Source organism: Ovis aries, chromosome 2, assembly GCF_016772045.2.
Source record: "Ovis aries strain OAR_USU_Benz2616 breed Rambouillet chromosome 2, ARS-UI_Ramb_v3.0, whole genome shotgun sequence".
Classification (NCBI taxonomy): domain Eukaryota; kingdom Metazoa; phylum Chordata; class Mammalia; order Artiodactyla; family Bovidae; genus Ovis; species Ovis aries.
Window position 1 is genome coordinate 90,864,168 of NC_056055.1, and position 18,656 is coordinate 90,882,823.

An 18,656-nucleotide genomic window follows, 5' to 3' on the forward strand; every position below is an offset into this window, starting at 1 on the left:
CAATTGGGATGAAGAAAGCCTAACTTGGGATTTATTCGCTGAAAAGGAAACTAGGAGCCAGAGGAAAAAATGAAACAGAAATTACATAGATTTGTGCCATAATAGCAAAAAGAATTATATTAGCTAAATAATTCTAATAGCTTGCTATCTTCCAGTCCCTGTATCTATATTAAGAGATTTATAAATTTCATCCATCCAAATCTCATTTAATAGGTATTAGTATTATCTTCATTTTCCTGATGAGAAAATTGAATCTTAGAGAGATGAACTAATTTGCTCAAGGTTATAGACATGTAATTAGCAAAGCAGGGATTTGAATTTAGATGTGTTTTCCTCTAAAGCTTAGGTTCACATAGATCTGGCAGCACTGGAAAGATAGATGAAGTGGGATGGTGGCTGGGGAACTAGATGCAGAGTGACCACCAATTCAGTGACTTATGGATTCAAGAGAGAGATGAGGGGCTTCCCTGGGGGCTCCATGGTGAAAAAAAAAAATCTGCCTATCAATGCAGGAAACATGGGTTTGATCCCTGATCCAGAAAGATCCTACATGCCATGGAGCAACTAAGCCCAGGTGCCACAACTACTGAGTCTGTGTTCTAGAGTCTGGGAGCTGCAACTGCTGAGCCTCTGTGCCCTAGAGCCCATGCTCCACTTAAGAGAGTAGCCCGCACTCGCTACAACGAGAGGAAAGCCCCTACAGCAATGAAGACAGCATAGCCAAAATAAAAAAATAATACATAGAATTATGTTTAAAAAGAGAGACATGAGGGTATAGAGTAAAGGAGCTGCCGCAGGAATGGAGATGAAGATACATATACATAATCTCGTAAGACTGTGTGCTACAACAGTGGCTTCCAACTCTTGAAGAGTATCAGTTCTTTCTGGAAGTTCAGCATATTTATTTTTGAAAGTAGATTCCCACAGTATATATACCTCAGTTCAGTTCAGTTCAGTTCAGTCGCTCAGTCGTGTCCGACTCTTTGCGACCCCATGAGTCGCAGCACACCAGGCCTCCCTGTCCATCACCAACTCCCGGAGTTCACTCAGATTCACGTCCATTGAGTCAGTGATGCCATCCAGCCATCTCATCCTCTGTCGTCCCCTTCTCCTCCTGCCCCCAATCCCTCCCAGCATCAGAGTCTTTTCCAATGGGTCAGCTCTTCGCATGAGGTGGCCAAAGTATTGGAGCTTCAGCTTTAGCATCATTCCTTCCAAAGAAATCCCAGGGCTGATCTTCAGAATGGACTGGTTGGATCTCCTTGCAGTCCAAGGGACTCTCAAGAGTCTTCTACAACACCACAGGTCAAAAGCATCAATTCTTCAGCACTTAGCCTTCTTCACAGTCCAACTCTCACATCCATACATGACCACAGGAAAAACCATAGCCTTGACTAGACGGACCTCAGTCTGCAAAGTAACGTCTCTGCTTTTGAATATACTATCTACGTTGGTCATAACTTTTCTTCCAAGGAGTAAGCATCTTTTAATTTCATGGCTGCAATCACTATCTGCAGTGATTTTGGAGCTCCCCAAAATAAAGTCTGACACTGTTTCCACTGTTTCCCCATCTATTTCCCATGAAGTGATGGGACGGGATGCCATGATCTTCGTTTTCTGAATGTTGAGCTTTAAGCCAACTTTTTCGCTCTCCTCTTTCACTTTCATCAAGAGGCTTTTTAGCTCCTCTTCACTTTCTGCCATAAGGGTGGTGTCATCTGCATATCTGAGGTTATTGATATTTCTCCCGGCTATCTTGCTTCCAGCTTGTGTTTCTTCCAGTCCAGCATTTCTCATGAGGTACTCTGCATAGAAGTTAAATAAGCAGGGTGACAATATACAGCCTTGACGTACTCCTTTTCCTATTCGGAACCAGTCTGTTGTTCCATGTTGTCAGGTTGCTTCCTGACCTGCATACAGATTTCTCAAGAGGCAGGTAGGTGGTCTGGTATTCCCATCTCTTTCAGAATTTTCCAGTTTCTGGTGATCCACATAGTCAAAGGCTTTGGCATAGTCAATAAAGCAGAAGTAGATATTTTTCTGGGACTCTTGCTTTTTCCATGATCCAGTGGATGTTGGCAATTTGATCCCTGGTTCCTCTGCCTTTTCTAAAACCAGCTTGAACATCAGGGAGTTCACGGTTCACATATTGCTGAAGCCTGGCTTGGAGAATTTTGAGCATTACTTTACTAGCATGTGAGATGAGTGCAATTGTGCAGTAGTTTGAGCATTCTTTGGCATTACCTTTCTTTGGAATTGGAATGAAAACTGACCTTTTCCAGTCCTGTGGCCACTGCTAAGTTTTCCAAATTTGTTGGCATATTGAGTGCAGCACTTTCACAGCATCATCTTTCAGGATTTGAAACAGCTCAACTGGAATTCCATCACCTCCACTAGCTTTGTTCATAGTGATGCTTTCTAAGGCCCACTTGACTTCACATTCCAAGATGTCTGGCTCTAGATTAGTGATCACATCATCATGATTATCTGGGTCATGAAGATCTTTTTTGTATAGTTCTTCTGTGTATTCTTGCCACCTCTTCTTAATATCTTCTGCTTCTGTTAGGTCCATACCATTTCTGTCCTTTATTGTGCCCATCTTTGCATGAAATGTTCCCTTGGTATCTCTAATTTTCTTGAAGTGGTCTCTAGTCTTTCCCATTCTGTTGTTTGCCTCTATTTCTTTGCATTGATTGCTGAAGAAGGCTTTCTTATCTCTTCTTGCTATTCTTTGGAACTCTGCATTCAGATGCTTATATCTTTCCTTTTATCCTTTGCTTTTCGCCTCTCTTCTTTTCAGAGCTATTTGTAAGGCCTCCTCAGACAGCCATTTTGCTTTTTTGCATTTCTTTTCCATGGGGATGGTCTTCATCCCTGTCTCCTGTTAGAACCTCTGGGGCAGGACTTGATATTTTCCCAAAGTACCCTAGTTCTGAAGCTCTGCCAGGTTTAAGAAACAGAGTTCTACTGCCCTTGATTCAGATGTTTAGGGTGGAACATGAGAGATGGAGGATTCTAGGATGACATTCAAATTTCTAAATTTTGTGACTGAGTGAATTACGGGCACACTCCACCGGGCTAGGAAATAACAATGGTTTTGAAGGGTAAGATGCTGAGTTCAGTTCTGGACATGTTGAGATGTAGTAGACCTGTGGGGAGCTGGATATCAGAGTCTAAAGCTTGCAGGAGAGGTCAAGGCTGCGAATTTAGATACGGGGATCGTTGGTATTCGGAGGGTGGTTGCTGTATATCTCCAAATACCAATGACCCCATATTTGGAATATTTGGAGAATTCCATGGGCTGTATAGTCCATGGGGTTGCAAAGAGTCGGAGACGACTGAGGGCCTTTCACTTTCTGCTGTATATCTTACATGGAATTTTCAAAATATCCAAACCTCCAATTTTTTTCTCAATAATCAAATGGTCACTCTACATGTTAAGTACATTCACTTCCTGACCTGTGACTGAGTCTATTGCTTTTTAAATCTAAATAGCCACTTTTTAGCTCCTTCAGAGTCACTCACTGTTATGAGTACTCATTTGCATCATCTCATTGGATTCAAACTAACGATTTGCTAAAGTAAAATTTATTATCCCTATATTTTAGATGAAGAGATTTTGGGAAGTTGTGTAACTTGCCCAAAGTAATACAGAATCAAATAGTTGAGTCAGAATTTGAAAGATTCTTTCTGACTCCAGCTTCAGAGCTTTCTAGCTATTTCACAATAGAGCTGCTCCTAAGTCAAGCAGACAATATTCACAGTACCTTTATTTTTACAGGCTAACTCCAAATTATGTTTAAATACAGAAAAATACATTTAGAAAAAATGAGTTCAATGCTTTTGAGACACAACCATATTTAGTAAAATGAGTTTATGTGTACTTTCCTGGGGTCAGTAGCATTAAACTGATCCAAGTACCTTTTGACCTTTGCCCAGTAGCCTGTAGGGTAGTTTCCTTTGTCTGTGCACTCAGAGAAAGGGGGTAGGGAGGGGTATGGCATTGATTTTTCTGGCTCAGGAAATTCTTTTGCATGGATTGATCTTCCAGGATTTTTCCAACTTGCTTTGGGTTATATATCCAACTTTGGGCTATAAATGAAACTAAATGGGCTCTTGGTACACCCAAATTGAAACTATGTCTCAGGACTAACATTGTTTTTCTTTAGATTTGGCTAGATACAGATATCTGCCACATTGTTTCGGTAGCACTGATAAGTATGAGAAAGTGAAAGTAAAAGTGAACTCGGTTAGTTGCCTCTGACTGTTTGCCACCCCTGGTAGCCCACCAGGCTCCTCCATCCATGGGATTCTCCAGGCAAGAATACTGGAGTGGGTTGCCATTTCCTTTCCAGAGGATCTTCCTGACCCAGGGATCGAACCCAGGTCTCCCTCATTGCAGGCAGATACTTTAACCTCTGAGCAACCAGGGAAGCCCAAGTATGAGAAGACCTGGTCAAAAATATGCAGGCCATTATGAAGACTGGCAGGTTAGATTCGATACACTGAAAGAAATTACATTCTTTTCTGCAAGATGAATCATACAGCTGAAACTATGTGGTATCATCTGGGCCAACAACCATAATAATAATATTTACCCTCCAAGTGACAGATATCAAAGATAACAGCTACACCCAGATGACAACTCAGGGAAAAATAGCCCAGCTTTTTGGAATGAGAACAGAATAAATGCTAATTGAGCAATATTCTTTCCAGGGGGATCTCAGCTATGGCAACACTATTAGAGATTTAATAGTCCCCAATACACTCTGGTTACTAAAATTCAAGATAAAAGTAAATTCTACCAGTATATAAAATATGGAAATATTTGGATGATGATTAAGGAGAGAATGTCTGTCAGTTAATTAAGAGTTGGATAGCTAGAATTTGCCCTCAGATGCACAGAAGTATAAAGTAAGGGAAATCTCACCCAGCTGTGAAAAGGCAAGCTTACCAATAAGGTTGTTTTCGCCAACCCCATCCAGCCAAGTGCATTCCTATTGCCCAGGTGTGCCTGTTTATCCCCAGGTCCCAGCCACACCTACTCCCTGTTCTGGCCCCACACCAAGGAACACATAAAAAGCCCCTCCTTTGAGATCGTAGAATGTCTCGGGGTCACTATTGAATCTCCACCTACTTCCCCTTTTCCATCATGTCTAGACATGTATCCCAACCTCTCTTCTATTCCACGGCTTGGCACATAGTAGGGGTTAAATATCTGTTTGTCACCTAGATTTGGGTTTTGACTCTTGCTTTTCTATTCCTTCACATCTCAGCCTGTACCTTGGATCTCATTTCATAACCTCTTAATTTTGTTCTTTGGTATTTGGTTGCACAGACCCTCAGGAGGCAGGTTAGTTCAATGGAAAGAAGACAGGATTTAGAGTCAGAAAAGCCCAAGTTCAAATCTTGGTTCCATACTTACCAGTTCTGTAAACTCGAAGAAATCACTCCCTTACTTTTGGCCCTGCATTACCATGTGTAAAACAGATAGCCAGTGGGAATTTGCTATGTGACTCAGGGAGCTCAGACTGGTGCTCTGTGACAACCTAGAGGGGTGGGATGAGGTGGGAGGTGGGAGGGAGGTTCAAGAGGGAGGGGACGTATGTATACCTATGGCTGATTTATGTTAATGTATGGCAGAAACCAACACAATATTGTAAAGCAATTATCCTCCAATTAAAGATAAATTTAAAAAATGACTGTATTATGGAGTAATTGTTTGGATGAAAACAGAATAAATACAAAGAACTTGGGACCCTTTATGTGCTCAATCAATATGTCAATATTTGTTGAATGGCCATTTCCTGTCGCATGTCTCAGTCCAGATCCAGCTTCAGTCATTTATTTGATTCCATTCATTCTGGAGTGGGGAATAAAGCCAAGAATTATGCTTAGACTGCATTTATAACACTAGTAACTCAACTGAGATGAGTTGGAGGCTATCAGAACATCTCATTTGCTGGAGCTAAAGTTATCTGTCAGGACCAGATTAAAACATGGACAAGGCCTCTGCACAGGCAAGATAAAGATGCCCCTTCACATACTCCACGTGTAAGTTAAAGTGTAAAAAAAAAATCTAATGAATTTCAATGTTCTCATTTTCCCTCCAGGATTTCTACTCTGCAGCTTTAAAGAATATTGTATTCTTAAAAGTAATAACAATCACAGCCACTTTAAAAATTGGCCCGGCATTGCCCTTCAGGTCTTTCCTGCTCACAATAGCTGAGGCGGGTGGAATAAAGGAGGATTTTCAACCAACCAGTGTGTTTTAAATCCTTGAGATACAATTTTTTGAGAGTTTACTCTATTTGGACTCTTAAAAACAAAACAAAACTGTTAGCTTCCATTTTCTGTGTGTATCTTGTCCGTTTGGCCCAGGTTTCTATTACTTGTGACACTGAAATAAGAGTTTTCTCCAACATTAATCCTTAGACTTTCTGCATGTCCTAACTTGTTCCAGTCTTGTGTTAATGCAAGCTCATGGCAAGCAATGTGGACTGAAATTCAACAGCCATAACCCTCCTACTTCCTTGCCAAGAGAATCCCAACACTGTTCAGTTACTAAGCCCATAATCTTTTTTTTTTTTTTTTTTTTCAGATAGTGGAGTGCAGTTTATTACACTGGTGGGCCCAAGGCAGAGTCTCCTCTTACCTAAGAACCCTGACCAGCTTTTGTGAAAACCTTATATACTCCATGAAAGCCCATCATCTTTATTGGTCCCTCCTTGGCCTCAGTGGATGAGTGAGCATTAGGTTAAGGCAATCCTGATGTAATTCCTTTTCTTCCTGGTAATGTTTGATTTTATACAGGTGTAATCTTGCTTAAGAAATGTGGAGGCAAATAAGGGAACTTTTGGGTTTCTTCTGCTCTGGAAAGGGACAAAAAAAGGTTCATACTTTTCTGAATCTGGTTATTGTTGGATGAGAGCTGGTGCCATCCAGCTCTCCTGAGACGAGAAAACAAATACAAGGACAAAACTGACATGCTGAGAACGGCAGAAGAAACGATGGCGAGGACCTGGACCCCTGATGTCACCGAGTCACTGACTGAATCTGTGCTGAATCTATGCTGGAGCCGTTAGGAATTAGTTCTTATCAAGATACTTTTAGTTATGTTTCCTATTGCTGGTGTTCAGTCACTTAGTTGTGTCTGACTCTTTCGCGACCCCACGGACTGTACTCTTCTGTCCCTGGGATTCCCCAGGCAAGAATATTGGAGTGGGGTGCTGTTTCCTTCTGCAGGAGTTCTTCCCAATGCAGGGATCAAATCCGTGTCTCCTGCATTAGCAGGTAGATTCTTTACCACTGAGCCGCCTGGGAAACCCTGCATGTTTTCTATTATAAGCATTTAAAAGCATCCTAAGTAATTAATATTAAAGCCATCTCTCATAAAAATACTTTTTTTTTTTTCAGGAAAGCTTATTAGAAATTGCTATTGCTGGTTATAAGACATCCTAAACAGACCGAATTTTCTAAAAGATTGTTAATCTCTGTAAAAATAAAAGGCATGACTTGATTAGCAATTGTTTAGTCTGGTGCTCCTCAAACTGCTATTATTTACATCCCAGTCTTATGATTTTATCATATCCTTGTGTCATCTGTACTAATAAAAACATTTTTAAGTTGTTCATTTTAAGTTGTTCTTTTTAATAGTGTACTTATTTAAAAAGTAAACGTTCTTATTAACTAAAAATTGAAAACCGGGATTATTTGCCTTAAATCGAATAAAAAAAGAAATACCAAAAAAAAAAAAAATACCATGAGCTAAGTAATGTTATTAAATTCTTGTCAGATGTAGTTTCCAGTGAAGACTGAGCTGGAGGCCTGCTATTTCTGTTGAAAGGAGACACTAGGGAGTGTTACTGAAGTGGTAAAATAATCCCCATGCCAACTGGTACTATGCTCCTGCTGTAACTGGAAGCACTAAAAGAGTATGTCAACGGAGACATCCATGACTAGCTGAGTTTATCTAAATGTCAAGCTGGTGCCATCTAAAATCATCTGATATTCCACCAGTGCTCTGATTGCCCCTAAAACTGACTTGGCAGACAGCCCTCTCAAGGGCCTGGCACCCTGAGCAATACCTCCTCTGGAGATGCTCACATTAACCTTGAGGAGAGGAAAAAAGGCCTAATAATCAGCCTTTGATTGTTGTGATTATAAAAGGACATACGAAGTCAATGTTACAATGTTGTATCATACTTTATACTAAAGCAAAGACAAGTAATCATTGATTATTTTCTCTATGTCTGTTGTTTTTTACTTTTTGGAGTTAGTTGACCCATTGAGAATTTTTGGAAAATTGTGGTTCTTCTACCCAGGAAAATGCAAAACATGGTTTTCTGAATATGCCTATGAGTGAGTAAGAGTAGGAGGATAATTTAAATGCACTAAACTAGGGACTTATTCTCCTTTAAACATCTACTTTGAACAGAACTAGGTTATACTGATATTGCCTTCCAGGAGGCTTTAAGAGACAAGGCCAGGTTCTACAAAAAAGAGTATTAGCCAACTCTGTATAGTCATCCTTCTGAAATTTGGAATGCCACTGAATGTACCCAGTAAAATTATTCCTGGGCAAGCAGACTCCCAGGCCTGGGTGGAGTTCACAAGAGTTACTTTGGTAAAATAAACAAAAAATGACAGGAACTTTGGATTGCTTTTGTCTGAACTTGAGTGTCTGGATAGATCAGCAAAAGCTGCAAACCACACACCTGCTTGTCAAAGCAAAGAGAAACCCAGCAGGCACCTGTTTCTTACACCGTCAGCTGTGCAAGGCTCTCACAGGATTCTTATTTATGATGGCCCCTCAGTCCTTAAAAATACTCTCTCCTCTTTTTTCCAGCCAAATAGCTTTACCTTTAAAAGACATAGAATGAGACTGGTTGTTTGTCAGTTGTTTCATTTGCTATTATTTTCTCCCATTCAGAAGGCTGTCTTTTCACCTTGCTTATATTTTCCTTTGTTGTGCAGAAGCTTTTAATTTTAATTAGATCCCATTTGTTTACTTTTGCTTTTATTTCCAGAATTCTTGGAGGTGGATCATAGAGGATCCTGCTGTGATTTATGTTGGAGAGTGTTTTGCCTATGTTCTCCTCTAGGAGTTTTATAGTTTCCCAACAATCCCACTGCTGGGCATACACACCGAGGAAACCAGAATTGAAAGAGACACATGTACCCCAATGTGCATCGCAGCACTGTTTATAATAGCCAGGACATGGAAACAACCTAGATGTCCATCAGCAGACGAATGGATAAGAAAGCTGTGGTACATATTCACAATGGAGTATTACTCAGCCGTTAAAAAGAATACATTTGAATCAGTTCTGATGAGATGGATGAAACTGGAGCCAATTATACAGAGTGAAGTAAGCCAGAAAGAAAAACACCAATACAGTATACTAACACATATATATGGAATTTAGAAAGATGGCAATGATGACCCTGTATGCAAGACAGCAAAAAAGACACAGGTGTGTATAGCGGACTTTTGGACTCAGAGGGAGAGGGAGAGGGTGGGATGATTTGGGAGAATGGCATTGAAACATGTATACTATCATGTAAGAATCGAATCACCAGTCTATGTCCAACACAGGATACAGCATGCTTGGGGCTGGTGCATGGGGATGACCCAGAGGGATGTTGTGGGGAGGGAGGTGGAAGGGGGGTTCATGTTTGGGATCGCATGTACACCCGTGGTGGATTCATGTTAATGTATGGCAAAACCAATACAGTATTGTAAAGTAAAATAAAGTAAAAATTAAAATTAAAAAATATATATATATAAAAATAAAAGGCATAGAATGAGTAGCAAGATGAAAAAGACCATTTTAACCTCTAATTTCAAAAGATAATATTAAAACCATTTAATAGTAGGACTAAGCCATTAACTCAGATGGTAAATAATCTGCCTACAATGCATGTGACCGAGGTTCAAACCCTAGGTCAGTAAGATCCCCTGGAGAAGGATATGACAACCCACTCCAATATTCCTGCCTGGGAAATTCCGTGGACAGAGGAGCCTGGTGGGCAACAGTCCATGGGGTTGCAAAGAGTTGGGCATGACTGAATGACTAACAAGACATTAAATATATAATAAGAGAATAGTTTTTGGAACACATTTTAGTGGATTATGAAACCACAAACTAAGCTTCTTATTTTTTCCTTTAAATTTGGTATTAGATTGAGCTAATAATTCATTTCAAACATTTGTGAATGATTAAATTAAAACATATTTCTTCCAAGCATTGCAAAAAATAGGTTAAAAGTACTTGGTCTTGAAGGGTAGATCTAAGTAGTGAGGGCTATCTAATATAATTCTTTATATAACAAATGCTGGAAAAATACTAAAAAAATATGAAAGGTGAGTTTTTCATCATCTTCAAGTTAGTTGATTTATATTAACAAGGACCTGCAGTTTTCCTTTAGCTTGTAGTTTATTTAACACTTGGCCAGAGACATCTAAAAATATCGCACGTCTGAAAAATTTTTTGAGATCAGTAAAGATGAGTTCATCTGCTTCACTGAGGTGTGAACTTAATTCTGTATCTGGAAGAATTTTAGACTTCTTAATAATACCATGGAAGCTGTCACAAAGGCCATAAGTAAAATATTATGCAAATGTTATCTTTTTCTTTGAAAATTCTTTTTCTCCAAAGCCAACCAAAGCTGAACAAACTTAGGTGATGGTGTGACTTGAGCACAGAATCAGTTTGATGATGGTTACATTATCATGGTGCCTTTCTCTGTGGTCTGTGAAAATGCAAACTCTCCCCTCTCAGCTTCTTAATCTTTAGGGTGACACTATCTACACATAACTTTTGTTTACTAGTATTGGAAACTTGTTCACTGGTGAACTTTGAGAAGTGCATTAAAACAGTCTAGATGAATGTGTGAGGAATATAGTTTGAATAAAACAAGATTATCCCTTTCAGGGTTATATAAAACACAAATTCATTATCCTTCCAGTAACAATAGGTTAATATTTAATGACACCATCTATCTGGCAGGGACTAAAATTTAAGACTAGGCCGTATGAGATCCTGAAAATAGACTGCAAGTTTCTTTAAGGATATTTCAAACTGCTGGGATCGATGCCACATATGTATATATACTACTCTCTGTGTGTGTGTATACATATATATGTATATATATGCATACATACATGTATATTTGTTAAAGGAGTGTCTTGTTATTTATTTTATTCTCAAGAATAAAATTGTGAGGTATTCAAACAAATATTTTGAGTTGGCAAGCAGTGATAAATATTTCCCAATAAGTAATCCCTTTAAAGTAACAACCAATCTTAAATCTCATTAAAACTTTCACTTAGATTCTTAGGAATAATCTTGGTTCAAGGAAAATACATATGCTGATTTAATCACAGGACTGTTTTTTAGTGTGATCCCAAGACTACCAACTCAGCGTCACTTGAGAGCTTGTTTAAAGTGTAGATCTCTGGGTCTCTGGACCCCATGCCTTTTCTATTGACTAAAATTCCCGGGTGGCCCCTGCTATCTGAAATTTTAGTAAATGTCCTAAATGATCTTATGCACTAGAAGGTTGAGACTGTTGTGTTTGAGGATAGTCTCTGGGGACTCAAGTAATGTGTCTCCCTCAAGGAAGTAGCAATGTCAAGGTTTTCTGTTTCTTATAGTCCTGAAGGCAAATGGCAGTCTTTTTTTTTTTTTTTTTTTAGGTGAAGAGAGAGAATTAAGCTGGAAATATTATCACCATAATTCTTAATAATCCCCTCCCGTTCCTTATCATCACCATCCTTATAGCTGTTATCATTTATTAAGCATTTACCATATGCCAGGCACTGTGTTAATTGCCCTTCAAACATGATCTCACTTAATCTTACAATGGGTTTTATGATTGCCAGTTTACAGTAAAGGAAATGGGGGATTCATTTCATACCACTAGTACAGGACAGGGCTGAGAAATAAAGCGTATGGTTTCTAATGGTGGCTTTCAAATGGTCGTGATAACCTAAAAACAGAACTAACTGGGTGGAGGAGAGAGAGAAATGACATTTGTCAAGCACTTTCTGTCAGCCAGATATTTTGCATGTATGGTTGTATTTACTACTCTCAACAAACTGTGAGGGATCTTGTTATTATCTTCACAGTACAGATGTCAAAAACGAGAATCAACAGATTCACCCAAAGTGCCCTCTAATAGTAGATGGGCGCAGATAAAACTCTTTGTCTTTTCTCTTGCTCTCCCTCTCCACCAAACACTAGCTCTAGGTTAAGAGTCAGATTGCATAGGTTCAAAGCTCTACTCTGCCATATATTAGTTCCAGAATATTTGTTATTGACAAACAACTGAATTGCTCTGTGCCTCAGTTTCTTCATCTGTAAAATAGGGATAATAATGATATGGATGCCATATGGATTTTGTGAGGATTAAATATTTGTATAAAATGAGAACCACTTAGAACAGTGCCTCATATAAATCCAGCACCCTATAAGCATTAATTACAATTATTAAATGTTGAGAGAGGAAATTAGATGGCAAGATGGAAAATGGCCAATTTTGGGAAAACAGAAAATCAGTGGTTTCTAGGTTTTTTTCCTCCCACATATTCTAGTTGGAAAGAGTAAGTTGTACTTCATAACTTGTTGAGCAGGACTAGGGTAACCAGGGCTGGAAGAAATCCTTGCAGGGAATGGGTGGCCATGATCACAATTAAGGAAAGAGATACTTGGCAGGGGACACTGCACTGGCTTTGAGCTCTTGTTTATGAAAAGAAGGCTGAGCAGTCATTGCAAAGACTCTAGTTTGATCTATTGCTTTTACTTTAGAAGCCAACAAAATCACGATCATCACTGGAAAAATTTTGCAAATGAGGCAAAAATATATTACCCTCTATTTGTATAATGATAGGGAGCTTATGTATGTCCCTAGAATACTGTATGGTTTTGGCCTTTATACCTATAGGAGAGTTTAGATAAAGGTAAGATCTGAAGGGCAAATAAAAAAGGAGATGATTATGAGGATTCCTCATCAGACTTCAATCTGCAGACATAAAAGTTAAGAGGACAGAAAGAAATCACAAATGAAACTTATCTACAAACCAGAAATGGACTCACAGATGTAGAGAACAGACTTGTGCTTGCTTAGGGGAAGGGGAGGTAGAGGAGGAATGGGTTGGGAGTTCGAGATTAGCAGATGCATACTACTATATATAAATATATAGACAACAAGTTCCTACTGTATAGCACAGGGAACTATATTCAAAATTCTGTGATGTACCATAATGGAAAAGAATATATATATATAAATGAATGTATATATATATATGTATATATATATATATGTATAACTGAATCACTTTGCTGTACGTCAGAAATTAACGTTGTAAATCAACTACATTTCAATTAAAAAAAAGATGAATGAGATTAGATACCCTACATCCATCCATCCATCCTTAGCTAACTGTGTGCTAGGCATTGTATTAGGTACTCAGTTCAGTTCAGTTCAGTCACTCAGTCATGTCTGACTCTTAGGTACTGGAGGTGTAATAATGAGAAAGCAGTCATGCTTTCTGCTCTCACCGAGTTACAGACTAGTGTGGAGACAGATGAATGCCTATCACAGCATAGTATAGTGAGTGCTATGGAAGCAGCACTCAAACCCATGATCTATATACAAGTGGCCTTTCCAAAACTTAAATCTGATTTTGTTATTCCCTATTTGAAATCCTGCAGTGGCTCACAGTCCTGGGTTCAAGGTGAAATCCAAGATCTATTGCACGACCTCACAGGATCTTTCATTGTCTGCCTCTTGCCATTTCTCCATCATCATCTAATCTCTCACCCTGATGTTGGCCCTGTCTCCCTCTTCTTCCATCCATTCACAGGGAACTATCTGGAGTTATTTAAAGACCTTGTTATTTCAAGACTTAAAGACTTAATAGTTTTTGCCACTGACTTAATACTTTTTGTGACCTCTGCCCTCCTCCATCTGGCCATTTCCAGCTCACTCATTAGATTATTCTACTATTATGGCTCAAGCACCAAATAGTAAATATAGCATGCCAGTATCTTTATGGTTTGTTGAGAAATTGGCTGTTAATGGGCTTTACCTGATTGCTCTAACAACCCTCCCTACTCCCCTGCCCCACCCCTTGTTAGAGTTCATGTCTTTGCTCTCTGGCTTCCATAGCTCCCTGCATTTTCCTTTGCCTTGCTGGGTTTGCAGCGTTTGTGGCCAGTACAGTGCAGAGAGCTGACTCAGGTTTCCACTTTTCTCGGCTCATGCGGTCAGACACAGTGCTGTGCTCCCATCTCAGGCCATCAGGAGTTTCTGTGCTCTTCCCCTGCTCATTCTTAATCCTGCTAACTCTTTTTGCCTTGTGTATACATGATGATGGGGTCAAAGTGACAGTAATCTACCGGGCATGAGATGGTGAATCGGCTGTCTGTACTGACTGAATCACTGGGCAGCTCCTGATGAATCTGTTTTCCTGCCTACTGGGTAGCTTCAGTAAAGGCAGTGGGCAGATAGGGACCTGGGAATGGGGAACATAGTGGTTAAATTGGGGCCATTCATATGAGAGTTTAAACTTCTCAGGTCATCAGCTCAGGTACAGATGCCTGAGAAAAAAGTCAGAGAAAGGGAGAGAGGACATGGGTAATCTGGGCCATAATTAAACTTGCCAACAAAATGAAGGCCTATATATCCACATTTTATAACCTTGTACTTATAATCTTATCATTTATGTGATCAGCAAAACGGAAAGAACTACTTCCAAAGCCCAAACCACCTCCTTGTACTGCCATCTCTTGATTTCTAAACAGACATTGCCTTCAAAAAAAAAATGCAAATCTTGTTCCATATCTGAACCAGAGTCCTAAAACGGAAACGGTTTGCAAATACAAAAGTAATCTTTTCATTTAAAAGTGAAGGCTCTCTAGGGAGCGTTATCAGTCATTGGTGAAAAACCAGTAGGACACAGCAGTACTGAAGACTTAGTAGTCTGCTGTATGCAGATTTCTTCTGATTTCCAGGTGAGACCTTTGCAAATTGTTGCGATATTCCCCCCGCAGTTGGTCTTTCATTGTTTTCGTCAGTAGTTTCTTTGTAGTTCCCTTTTGAAGGAGGTGAGGCTGTGAGTCAAAACTTTAACCTTTTGCTTATAGTTCAGAATTGTGATGTGAAGAATAAAGTCTGTCTTTCAACCTACCTGTCTACTTGATTGGACTTCTTCTGAGCAAACTTAGAAGTTCACAAAGCCCCTTTAGTTATTAAGTGAATAAAGCAACATTCAGAACAGTGTGTGTTTGTGTATATATGTGCCTCTTTACACATATATTAAAAACACAGTCCCTTGTATGTCAAAAAGAAGGGGAAATAATATTCAGTTTTATTGCTTTTGTGTGTGTTAATAATAAAATATGGGATAAAGTAAAATAATAAAAATACAGGAAAGATTTAAAAGAAACTATTAAAGGCACTTACTGACAGGGGTTGGAAGTAATGATATCACAAGAACTGGGTGTGTATGCATTTTATTTAATCACACTGATTTCTGGAACATGGTGTATACCACTTTCTTCAAAACTGAAGTAAAATAACGGGAAAGCAAAGTCCTTTCAGTACTAAAACACATTAGTGGTGTGTTTGTTTTCAGGGGATGTTACATCTGTTCAGCAGTGTAGAGTGTTCCAATCACTCTAAAAAAAGTTGCTGTGTTCAGAGTGCCAACCCCATGCTGGTGCCTTCAGGTGCTTGCTTCATTTAATCTCTTCAGCAGTCCTTCTAGGAAGCTACTAATGTGCATGTTTTTGCACGAAGAAACCAAGCCTTGAAAACATTAACTGACCAAACTGAGATCAGAAAGTTTAGGTATCAGAACCTATAACCAGCATCTTGTGATTTCAGACCCGGTGTCTGTCCCCTACACTGAACTGACCACACCTCCACTATTGCAGTTGTGATGATTATATCCAGGGTCCAAAGTACAAATCTATTCAGTAAACATGTATTCAGTGCTGACCATGGACTAGGCAGAGTGGCAACCCCTTGTGATTCAAGAAAAACAAGAGGAGTGAAGATAGACAAGGAAACAATGGAGCCTAGTACGAGGCAAAAAGTGCTTTCAATGGAGTTAAGCACAGAGGGTGGCATCCCAGAAAGAACTTTTGATTGAACTGTGGAAGCTCATGGCAGTTTTCCCAGAGATGAGTCTTGGAGGACGCAGGGTATTTAGTCAGGAGGAAAGGGGTCAAGTGTCCTCCAGGCAGAGGGAACAACATGTAAAAAAACACACAGTTTTGAAAGAGCACTACCTCTTTGAGGAATTCAATAGTCAATAGTTGGGCATGCCTAGAGCATAGAATGGTGGAGAGAAATTAGGCCAGAAAAGGAATGAATCTTATAAGTCGCACTAACATATTTGAACTTCATCCTGTAGCAGTGGGAGACCATAAAGAATTTTTAATAAAGGAGTGAAAAGATTAAACCCAGAGCTTAGAAAAATCACTCTGACAGGAGCCTATAAATTGATTTTCTGTTTTAAAATTTTTATTTGTTTATTTTTGGCTTTGCTGGGTCACTATTGCTGTGCACAGGCTTTCTCGCAGTGAGCAGGGGCTACTCTTTGTCATGGTGTGTGAGCTTCTCATTGTGGTGGCTTCTTTTGTTGCAGAGCATGGGTTCTAACCCATGTGTAGGCTCAGAGGTTGTGGTGCACAGGCTTTTGTTCCTCTGAGGCATGTGGAGTCTTCCAGGACCAGGGATTGAACCCATGTCCCCTGCATTGGCAGTCACATTCTTATCCACTGTAGCGCCAGGGAAGTCCTATAAATTGATTTTTAACTTCTGAAAATTGAAGTACAATTGATTCACAATATTGTGTTAATTTCAGTTGTACAACAAAGTGATTCAGTTATGCACATACATATATGTATACATCTATATTTGGGGGTTTCCATGATAGTTTATTATAAGATGTGGAATACAGTTCTCTGTGCTATGTAATAAATCCTTGTTGTTTATCTAGAGGCTATGAAGTGAAGGGCAGCCAGGTATGATGTTGGAGAACTGGTTGAGAGAAAGTTATATATTTTATTGTTTCTGCATATATGTATATAGTTAATCATGTTTTCTGACATTGGGATGCATCCTACAGTCAATGGTATGTCATAATTTAATTGGCAGTTTTATTTTCTCTCTTACTGGCCCCCAAACACCAATATGTCTTACCACTGATGGGTCTCAAGTTAGATGAAATATACTGGTCTAGGCAAGAGGTAATTAAGGGTCCTACCCATTTTCCTGGCTATGGGATAGTAAAGAGGGGAAATAATTGAGTGATATTTAGATTTTGATGTGGTGCTAATTATTTATCAAGTAAAAAAAGAAATGTGCCGAACACTACAAGTTGTGGAATAAAAGGTAGGGGTGTGTGTGTGTGTGTGTGTGTGTGTGTGTGTGTGTGTGTCTGTGTGTGTGCTGGGGGTAGAATACACACACACACACATTTCTGGAGATGCATAAAATGTCTCAAGAATGATGCACAAGAAACTAGCAACATTGCTTCCAGAGAGAGGCATTGGGTGGCTGAAGGACAACAGAAGAAAAACTTTCCACTGTGTTCCATTTTATACATGTATTTTGAAGTATAATATATGTATTATGCTCTTGAAAGATTAAAAAAAGAAGGTGCTTGATAGGAGAAATTGATGAATTTATTGACAGAATGGGATATGAAATAAAGGAGAGAGAATGTTTTATATTTTATGTTTTATTCTTTTAATGATTCTCTAGGCTTACTTTTTAAAACAACTTTATTGAAATATGACTTATATACCATAAATTTATCCATTTTAAGTGAACAATCCAATGATTTCTAATAAGCTTACTGAGGTGTGTAATCATTCCGACAATAGTTTTAGAACATTTTCATCCTTACACTCATTTAATTAGTCCCCATTCCCATCCCAGCTCCAGACAGCCACTCATGTCTGTTTTTAAGGTTTTACCTTTTTTGGGCATCTCCTATAAGTGGAATCAGATAATACAGGGTGTTCTGTGTCTGGCTCTTTTCACTTAGCATAATGTTTTTTAGGTTTATAAATGTTACCATGTCTTTCAGATGTACTTCATTCTTTTTTTGTGGCTGAATAATACGCTATCATGTGATATACCACACTTTGTTTATCCACTCACCAGTGTGTAGGTGCGAAGTCCCTTCAGTGGTGTCTGACTCTTTGCGACCCTGTGGACCATAGCCCATCATGTTCCTCGGTCCCTGGGATTCTCCAGGCAAGTATACTGGAGTGGATTGCCAAGCCCTCCTCCAGGAGATCATCCTGACCCAGGGATCGAGCCTGCATCTCTTACAGCTCTTGCATGGGCAGGCTGGTTCTTTACCACCAGTGCCACCTGGGAAGCCCCATTCACCAGCAGACGGACATTTTGGTTGTTTCTATTTTGGGGCTATTATTAATAAAGCTATTTTGAACACTCATATTCAAGTCTTTGTGTGAGAGTATTGTTTCACTTCTCTTGGGTAGACACCCAGGAATAGAATTGCTGTGTTGAGTGGAAAATTAATATTTAACTTGTAAGAAACTATCAAATTGCTTTCCAGAGAGGCTGTATCATTTTACATCCTCATCAACAACGTATGAGGTTTCTAG